At 33.3% G+C, this 9,609-nt stretch overlaps 1 protein-coding gene and 1 long non-coding RNA gene across 4 annotated transcripts in view; one reads left to right on the top strand and one right to left on the bottom strand.

Moving 5' to 3' along the window:
• The window catches only part of LOC108747756 (epidermal growth factor receptor), a 149,554-nt gene that overhangs the window by 56,963 nt on the left and 82,982 nt on the right, over positions 1-9,609 (top strand). Inside the window, exon 1 of one of the 2 annotated variants that reach the window (XM_018485478.1) lies at positions 7,625-7,749. The exons of the other annotated variant lie outside the window; for it this stretch is intronic. The gene's annotated coding sequence lies outside the window, so the exon portion shown is untranslated. Of the gene's footprint in view, positions 1-7,624; positions 7,750-9,609 lie in introns of those variants that run through there. 2 annotated transcript variants of the gene reach the window in all.
• LOC108747758 lies at positions 8,273-9,071 on the bottom strand. Of its 2 annotated transcripts, none has more exons than XR_001939261.1 (3): positions 8,927-9,071; positions 8,719-8,836; positions 8,273-8,497 (listed from the first exon to the last, which is right to left on the bottom strand). It is a non-coding gene; the product is annotated as an uncharacterized LOC108747758 (long non-coding RNA). The 2 variants fall into 2 exon arrangements; XR_001939260.1 differs by having other exon boundaries at positions 8,954-9,071.

Here is a 9,609-nt window from a genome sequence, read left to right as displayed (position 1 = left end):
CGTAATATATATATATATATATATATATATGTATATTATAAGTAAAAAATTTTATATCTTGTTTACAAGTTATTTAAATATCGGTTTCTAAGATTATTTAACGCTTTAAAAACAAATATTAATAATAATTGATAAAATGGTCGTTGTGGCAAACTTCTGAAAGTTTCCTCTGTAAAGGCATATAAAATGTACCGTTAGCATTTCAAATTAATTACTCCGTAGATTAGATAAAAATTGTCCGAAACACCGAATAAATCTAGAATTGTTTGAATAAGGCTAGAAGGGATAATGGCAACGACCTGGGATAGCTGGAATCAATAGTTCTCGAAGCATATTTGCATGTGACATGATGGTAGAATGCGGCACAGTCCATCGCTCGACATCGATTTCCTCTTCTTCCTTTTTGCTCCCGCCCTTCCGGGTCTTTTTCAAGCCGTTTTTGTCTTCCCTTTTGATCCAAAGAAAGATAATGCATTTATACGAAAGTAGGGAATACAGTATGGTATAATAATGTAGAATAATGAACGAGGAACAATCATCCAGTCAGCCACTTTCGTTAATTATTCTAATTAGAGGTGAGCCGACATGACCTCTAATAAGTAACCCATGTAAATAATGTTGGTAATGCCCACATGTAGGCGATCGATTGAACGCGAAGAAAAAAGATCGATGAGCACACAATTTTCTCGAATAATTAGGACTGCAAATCTTTCAGCTTCGTCCAGAATGGATGCAATTTAATTATATACGCGGATAACAATCCGTATTGGCACATATATTTATGCGCGTAAATAAAAATCGCTAAAAAATGTAGTATTTATAATACACACGCACGCACGCACACACATCCATCTTACAAATATGTATTTATTCCTAATTCAATTATTCCTTTACTCTAAAAGTATGAAAAGTGATTCAAAAGTATGTACGTATCTAATGGTATGTAAGTGAGTTCTGCGAACGCGTGCGAAAGAATGTTAAGTGATTCCAGGCTAAAACTCCTGTAGGATAATCGTGCTGGTGAGAAGGATAATCCTCCAACGAGATTCTGCCTGATATCTTTCCTTTTCACCAAGACGAGGGTACCAATCGCGATAGGTACCAAAGAAGAAGAAGAAAGAGAAGATAAAAACGAAAAAGAAGAACAAGAAAAAGCAGCATCATGGCGCATGCGGCGATTCTACCACGATAACTTTAACATTCCATAGAATGTTGGACTTGCCGAGGCAATTATAACTCCGCGTTTTGATCCCTCGGACCGATGCACTTTATGAAAGGGAGAGAAAGAAGCTGCAAAAGAATGGCGTTTTGGCGAAGTTCTTTGCGAGAGGAATACAAGAGATAGGTGTTTGAAGTTCTTAGTGATCATCAACCGGTCCTTTTTGATACTGCGCTGAGAAAACAGAACGAAAATGAAGCTACCAAACAAGTATTATCTAATGATGTTCTTTGCGTTCTTCTGTAGTTATCATTTAATTTGGTCTTATTGAACGTTTTATACAAATTTTTTTAGACTTCCGTGAGAATAAACGCAGTTGGAGAGTTGCGTTTTTTTCTTTTTAAACTCTTTAGTTCTCAATAAATTTCTGCCAAAAAAACATATTGTAAATTTGGTAAACACCCTACTGTTTTTTTTTTTTTTACATTATTTGCTGGACATCTCATACAACATACATTTTGTGATACGATATAAGAGCATGAGCACAGGCTCAACAGGCTCCATTAGCGGGAAGAGATAGCAAGGTCGACGAAGGAGGCACTGACCGAAACGAGCCTGACGAAATATTTTATTCCTAGCCAGCCGCGAAGGAGAGAAAAAGATAAAGTCGCACCGCCGGAGGTCCTTACGATCGCCGATTACCGTTAACGTTTAGTTCGCATGCCTCCGAGATACTTCTAAAATCTCCCTAAACACTCAGAAATATAATCCTGCGGCTCAAGGATGAATCATGCGACGTAATACGTATGTTAAAGTGGACGTCAGGAAGCAGTGATGCGCATTTTGCGCCCCGTATAACAAATGCATGCCACGAGCGGCGAATGCAAATGGATTTTGCACTCTTCGAGTCCTTGGAAGAACACGATATATTCTCGTATCGGTGCGAGTGTGGGTGGCGTTGAAGAAAGAGAAAGTGCAATAAATTATTTCAATAATCCGAGGGGATGACTGGTCCTCTTGATGGAAACTAATGTGTTTGGGCTTACTGCGCGGAAGAATTGTTTAATCACATTCGATCTCTCTCTCTTTCTCTCTTTTCCTCGTCTCGTTAAAAGTAACAAATTGATGGTTAAGACTGAACAAACAATGCGTGTGTGCGTTACATGAAATATATTTATATCTTAATAAAATACTGTCTACTTTATTTAGTATTCTCTACAGTTTGATTATGCGCGCAACTAAAAAGTTGATAAAGTTTTTAATATTATGCACATCATGCGTGTGCATTTCTCTCTTTTATTTTTTTCTCAAGTTCTTAATAAACAATCTTATTATATTGTAACATGTGTGAATTGTTTAAACTAACTTTTTCTTCTTCTTTGTTCCAGGTAAGTTCGAGGGTCAAGTTTTACCTGGACCGATCTCGGGGGCTATAATGCACCCGGCTCGACAGATAACTATCGGAAAGTTCGTTAGTGATCGACCAAAAAATGTCAGCTAAAAATATAGCAGTGGTCACTTTTCGGAGAAGAAGGTATAACTACGTACCCACGAAGCCGCTACGCAATGACATGACACGATCGAATGAGGCGCAGCCACTTTCTTTGTGTTGAGAGATTATTAGATTGGAAGGGTAAATTAACAGATGAGTACACGTGTCGAGCTCAGATTGACACGGGTTCTCATTGATGAACTACCTCGATTGCATCTGCCGTGAATGGAGGAAATTTATAAATGTTCCGGTATATAATTTATGCTCTTTTGTCTCTGACAAATTGTTCTAGGAACTGTTAGTTGTTATGTTACAAAATGCTATATTGATTTAGTTTACACACAGTACAACGGTTAGAATTATATGATAACTTATATAACGATAACCATATATATAGTGTAAATTGTACATGTTTAAAAAATGTGTATCTATGTACTTTAAACAGTTTTTGTTATTACTATGAAAGTTAACATCACACTAATAATATTTAGTTGTAACTATACATGCATTAACATGTCAGAATCAAACTGAAAACATGTCTTTGAAAGCAGAATGATTTAAATTTTCTACATTTTTCTATATTTATAAATTTACTAACTGTTTTAATTTCAAATGCTTGTAAAAAATCTGTTAAGGTAACATGAAATACGGTGAATCCAGTTTAGAATATTCCTGATAAAATAGAATAAAATGCAATGAATCTAGTTTAGAATATTTCATACATATACATTTTACTAACGAAATATTCATTATCGCCAATCCTTTTACTTAATCGCAATTAGATACCTATACTTATTCCAATGCGAATTCTGGGTTGAATTATTTTTTTAGAATGGTGTCTGATAAATGTAGCTCAATATTTGTGAGATATATATTATAAATTGCATATTTCAGCGACACGCTTATGCAAATATAAAATTATTCCCCGTTCGTCGGCGGACAAACAGCCCGTTTATTTATTGTTCCCGTCGCGAAGTATAATCCGCCGTTTACTCCGGCACAGCAAACCAATAGATTTGCCAAGCAGATTAGGACCCGTCGCAAAACCTAGGCTGACAGGACGCATTTTGGCCACACGTTTTACAAGTTGTTTTACAACCCGGATCTCGCCGCGGCGAGAACTATCGCTTTCTTTTGTTTCAAGAACAGATATTTCATTTCTTTGATTTCGTTTCTTAATGTAGTAGGTACTATAATCTGTGCTTTCGTGATTTTTAAGACACTGTCAAAGATAATTTTTGTTTTAATTTTCAAGATAAAATAGATGCTAATAATAAATATGTATGCATACATATATAGAATACGTTTTAGATATTTTATGTTTTATTATCCATATGAAGCTTTAAACTTATATTAAGCAAATTAATATCCTAAAATTTAACTTCCATATTTTTATAATCAGTCTATATAAAGTCTTTAATTGCATTTTTATACTGAAAATTTATTTAATTGAATCAATTAACCTATTCAATTAAATTATATTTTATTGCATCAATCAAAGATTTATTTCCCCATATTTAAATAACAGATTAATTGATTCAACTAAATGGGTTTTTCAGGGTACAATCATATTTTATAGCTAACGCGCTTGTCTTAAAATGCTAATCTATACTATATAATAATAGTGGAAACTTTTAAGAGAAATAGTAAAATTATATTAAACTGAAAGTCACTTCAACGTTTGATCACATTATTACTTATTACATTTATTATTTATTATAGATTCTCGATGTTTATGGTTTTAAATTCTTGATCCGGATAAACCATTTACTACATATCATTAATGTATCGGATTATTGCTGTTACAGCAATTAAGAGATTATACGTGTTACATAAGCCCAGGTATCGACTTTGGTATTCATAATCAAATGCGGCGCCGCTAACCAGTGCTACTGGTAATACTGGATATTCCAGAATTCTGTCTACACGCGTGTAGTCAGACATATCGGGATTTTTCAGATTCTGAATAACATTAAATATTCATTAAAACGGATTATTCACTGATTAAAGGGCCGCTTTTATCCAAGATTTTTTGAAAAAAACTATCACAAAAATAATCGTGATGTTACGTTATTAAATATTTTGATATACGAATATTCCCTGTATATCAGAATTTCCAAGTTAAACCGTCAAACTTAAAATAAAATAAATTTAGAACCTCAAAACAAACAAAATTTTCCTCTGGAAATTTGCTCGCAAACACTTTCTTTAAGAAATATTAACTTTTTAAGTTACAGAACATTTTAGAAATAAAAATATTATAAGATTAATTAATATATATAATACAGAAGAATGAAAGATGAATCAGTTGGTATAAAGAAAACACATAGTTGGTTTTTATAAATAAATTATATAATTCATACAATATCCAATTACTTTTATTGAAAAGCAGTAGTATATTTTTTTATCCTGAATAATTCATCTTATATCGTCGAAAACAACAGAAGTATATTAAACGCTTGAATTAGAAAAAAAAAACACGCTGTAACGTTCACGCTTTTGTAACTTAATATTAAAACAACGGGACAAAGCAAAAAAAAATTGACGTTAATTATAAATTTGTATTTGTTAAATAAGTTAAATTAATTGTCCATACGGGATACAAACGGGATAAAAGAGGATTTTATTTTAGGAAAAAGAAGCAATTCGAAGAAAATAGTCGATAATTATTAACTTGATTGATTTATATATCTCACGCGTGAATACATTTCACGATACCTTCGTCGTTATGACGTTGACATAAACGTGATGAATTGTTACGTGACAATTTGTATACGACTTTGAGAGCATTTATACCAGACGCCATTTCTAGTAAGGATCCTCCGTAGGGACCACTTGGGGAATTACGACTCGGCGAACAACCGCCTCAATTATCAAGCTCGCTCGTAGCAACATTGTTTACAACGGTTCAGTGCCATAAGTATATATCTACGGGTCTATCCGGTGACGGCTTTACAATCCGTTCACGCACACGACGAGTGTCCTGCGAACGAAGTTTACGCATGTAGTAAGCATGCACAAAGCACTCGTTCTCCTCAGAGAATAATTCTTTATTAATCCTCGGAGGCAAAGCTCCTTCTACGAAGAAAAACCAATAATATCTGACAAATACTGATGCTCGCAAGATAATATTTATTCATACATAATTACGGTTATATTAAATATTTAACCATGAATGAATACAACGTTTCAGAGAATTCTTAAGTTTTCGTATAACATATTAACATGTATTGTGTAATGAATAAGGAATATAATGCTCACTTAACAATTTCAAATTTATGTATTTTAAATTTATTTTGTATACAAAATATTTTAAAATATTTATATTTTTTACGGCATGTTGTAATTATAATACATTCTATATTATTTGAAGTATTACAATCTTGAAACATTGTTCATCCCATGGTTAAATCAAATAATATGTGATACGATCTCCATTCAAGTTCACTGAGAAAGATAAATTTGTTTAAAAGTTTTTGTTTCACGATCCTTCCTCAAATCGTCTATAAATGATCCGTCCACTAAAAAGATAGGACCTCACCTCGACTCTTCGCTCGAGAATATGGCTAACTGAGAGTATAGCTAGCTGTCGTCGGTAAGAAAAAGAGTATAACACGGGGAAGTTGCATTTTAGAATCCTCTTCCTCCTCCTCCTCCACCACCTCCTTCTGTTGCCTAGTTAGCATCCTTGCCAATGGCGGATTCTTTTGTTTCCCGCCGTGGAGAACTCCAGTCGAGATTCTATCTCATGTAAATAATTATCCTGAAACTTGACAGATGCTACGGGAGTTCTCTCTTCTCTTGCTTCTCCTCTTCCTTTTATTCTCCAACAAGAAAAGGAGGAAGAGAAGCCGCCGCATAGGAACCCCGGAGAGAAATTTTTGTTTTGCCTGAGAATCCTGTTTATCCCTGATATTATGTATCGGCTTTGCGCCGTTTGCGCGCACAGAAATACCCAGGATTCTCCAAGACGGAAAGAATAATAATAATAATAATAATATGGATTTGTTATCTGTACTTAACAAGAAGAAATCCGCTTTTTTCCGATGTTAATTCTTGTCTTAATTAAAGCAACAATGATTTTTATATTTTTTCACCGTGAGCATAACAACAATTAAGAATATATTAAAATTGTTGTACAATCGCGGCTAAATAATTATTTTCAGTTAAACGAGCGCGAGAACGAAATATAATTATAACGACAAACACGCTCTTTGAGAGAGGATCGTTCGGACCCACTTAGGTTAATTATATTGATTTTTTATGCATTTATTCACCACACAAATATTATTTACGGAAGTGAACTCGATATGGTGATTATTATCAAAGTAGCTGTATAGAAGCGATTTGTTTTTGAACGTACTATATTTTAATCTGTTTTCAGATTTCTTTTTGAAAGAAAGAAGATCTCTGCCACGCATGTGTGACGGATACATTTATCTTAATAATTGGATGTAAATTTCTTAAATAACTTATTTTATTAACCACTTTTTTATTACTCCAAATTTTTTAAATTAATTTAAAATGTTTGAAGACAAATTTAATTTTTCTATTATTTATTTTTGTATTATTTATTATGGTTATTTGTTTTATTGATCAACAGTTGTCCTGATTTCCATCCAGTGACGAGAGAGATATTGTAATTTATACATTTTTAGTAATCAGATTTATATGTAGTATAGATAATTGTAAGTTTGAAAGATAATGCTTGCGTGATTATATCTTACGAAAGTAGTCAAGTAATTTTAAAACATCTCCGCATCTCTGTGTCAGATCGCGAAGTGTCCGGATTATCGCGTAATTTTCCGTCGTTTTTTTCGTTTGTTACTTTGTAAGATCCGATATAAAGATACGATGAAAGTTACAGCGAATATCTCGCTATCGCCCTTGAGGACTATAATGTCACCCCGAAGGGGTGCAATTTGGAACACTTTACTCGCGACACACGTTCGCTGCCTGTGGGTCCTGTACACGTCATGCGTGGCAGGGATGCAATTTATTCTCAGGGTTGTGGTGCCAGACTATTGGACATAAAACACGATCGAGCTACACATGATTGGGGCTCATTGACTGATCATCTAGAGATGAATAATGGCTGGTGAGTAATTGTTACTTTTTATTTTATATAATTCTACTAAAAAATACAACGCAACAAATGTAAATATGACGTATAAATTTTAAACGGATATATACAGTTTGATTAATTTTACATATTTTACGTGCTGTATTTTATCTTTATCATCTGTCAGTACATAATATTATATAATAATTAAAATGAGAAGAAGGATAATAAGAGAATAAAAAATAAATATGTGAAAGAAGTGTGTCATTATATATATATATTAAATACGCAAGAATTAAATTATGTTAAAAAATAATTATTTTAAATTACACAGTTACAATAAAAATTTTGCGATTCACATACAAATAAAACTTGTTAAAAATAATTTGTTTTCTGTTAATTAATGAGAATGTAACATTCTTATTTATAATAAAAAAATATTTTTTTAAGTTCTTTAATATCAAAAGCACATAAACATTCTTATCTGATATCTTCTGCTTAAAAAAAGAACGTAATATTTCTTATATTTATTGATTGATGATATCGTATAAACGTCCGTTAATGATAGTCTAATTTCACTTCTTGTTCTTCCTGGTAGCTTATAATTTATCGAGTTCGCTCAACCGACCTCGTTTCGATACATTTCTAGCAGCATGCAATAAGTCCGGCATCATTGCATTCACCATTGCATTCACCATTTACTTGATTTACGATCATGAAATGTCGATGACTCCGATGTCACGATATCTTGTCGGTTGTGCAATTATATTTTCTTCGATCTCCCCTTTTATCGACAAAGAATATGAAGTGTGTTTGTAAATATATTTCAACAAATCATAACTTTTCTTTTTATTTAATGTTACATGTATGTGTAAATTTTGTTTTAAAACAATTTATTTTTATATTTGATCTTACTTTTACTTATTTAATAAATCAAAAAATATTAGAAAATGACGTATAACCTGCAAATGTTTATTGAGATGAGCTAGAGTTCGAATTATTTACCAAAGATATCTAGTATTAATAATCAAGATGAGACGCGCGATATCATACACACACAGGTTTTAATGCATTTGGTCAATTATGATGTCCGATACATCTTCCGAAGGTCGAATTATGATCGCTGAAATGAAATAAAGTGAAGGTTAGAAGGACAAGCATCAATGCGCAATTCATGGAAATATATTTCAGCAATATCGTTCCTTTTATTTACATAGCGACAACTCATCTACGCGAATACCTGTACAGGCATTTACATATTTCTAACGTAGTAACGACGGATATCGATACAGGTGCTGTTTTATTACCGTTCGGCTTGAAAGCTCCTTCGGTTAATGGCTCAAGTAGACGATAATGGTCGGCTGCTGCAAGCTTCGTTATACTTCTCATTCCTCCCGTCTCTTGTCTTGCTTGCCATTATTCGATAAAGTGGGACGGGCGGACCGCGGAATGATCGTCTCGACTGGAAATGATCGTTATTATATCCGCGAGAGAGATTCTGGTCTCGGTCTTTCTCTTCGAAATGTGCACCTCTACGGGCTACAAAGACTTCATCGTTCAATCTAATTCGCACTCTATCGCACCTGCATCTATCTCCCTCTTGGCTCGCGCTAAGCGAAGAAAATCGCGGCACTCGCGGCAGTATCGTAATTAACGACCTGTAATAACGAATGATAATTTATCCGGCGTATTATTTGATAAGCTCTGAATGCCGATAATTTAAACTAGATCTCAATCTCTCGAAACGATAATACACTCCTGCGAAACTGTCTTGTTGCGTATTCTTATTTAAATTATGCAATAGTTTGAATTGTGCAACATTCTTGTTATAATAATTAATTTTCCTCAATTTTTATCATACGACATTTATGATATATTTGAAATTCTTAAAAAATT

Source organism: Trachymyrmex septentrionalis, unplaced genomic scaffold (genome assembly GCF_001594115.1).
Source record: "Trachymyrmex septentrionalis isolate Tsep2-gDNA-1 unplaced genomic scaffold, Tsep1.0 scaffold20, whole genome shotgun sequence".
Taxonomy (NCBI): Eukaryota; Metazoa; Arthropoda; class Insecta; order Hymenoptera; family Formicidae; genus Trachymyrmex; species Trachymyrmex septentrionalis.
Note: the sequence above shows the minus strand (reverse complement) of the source record. Positions and strands in the feature narration are given on the sequence as shown.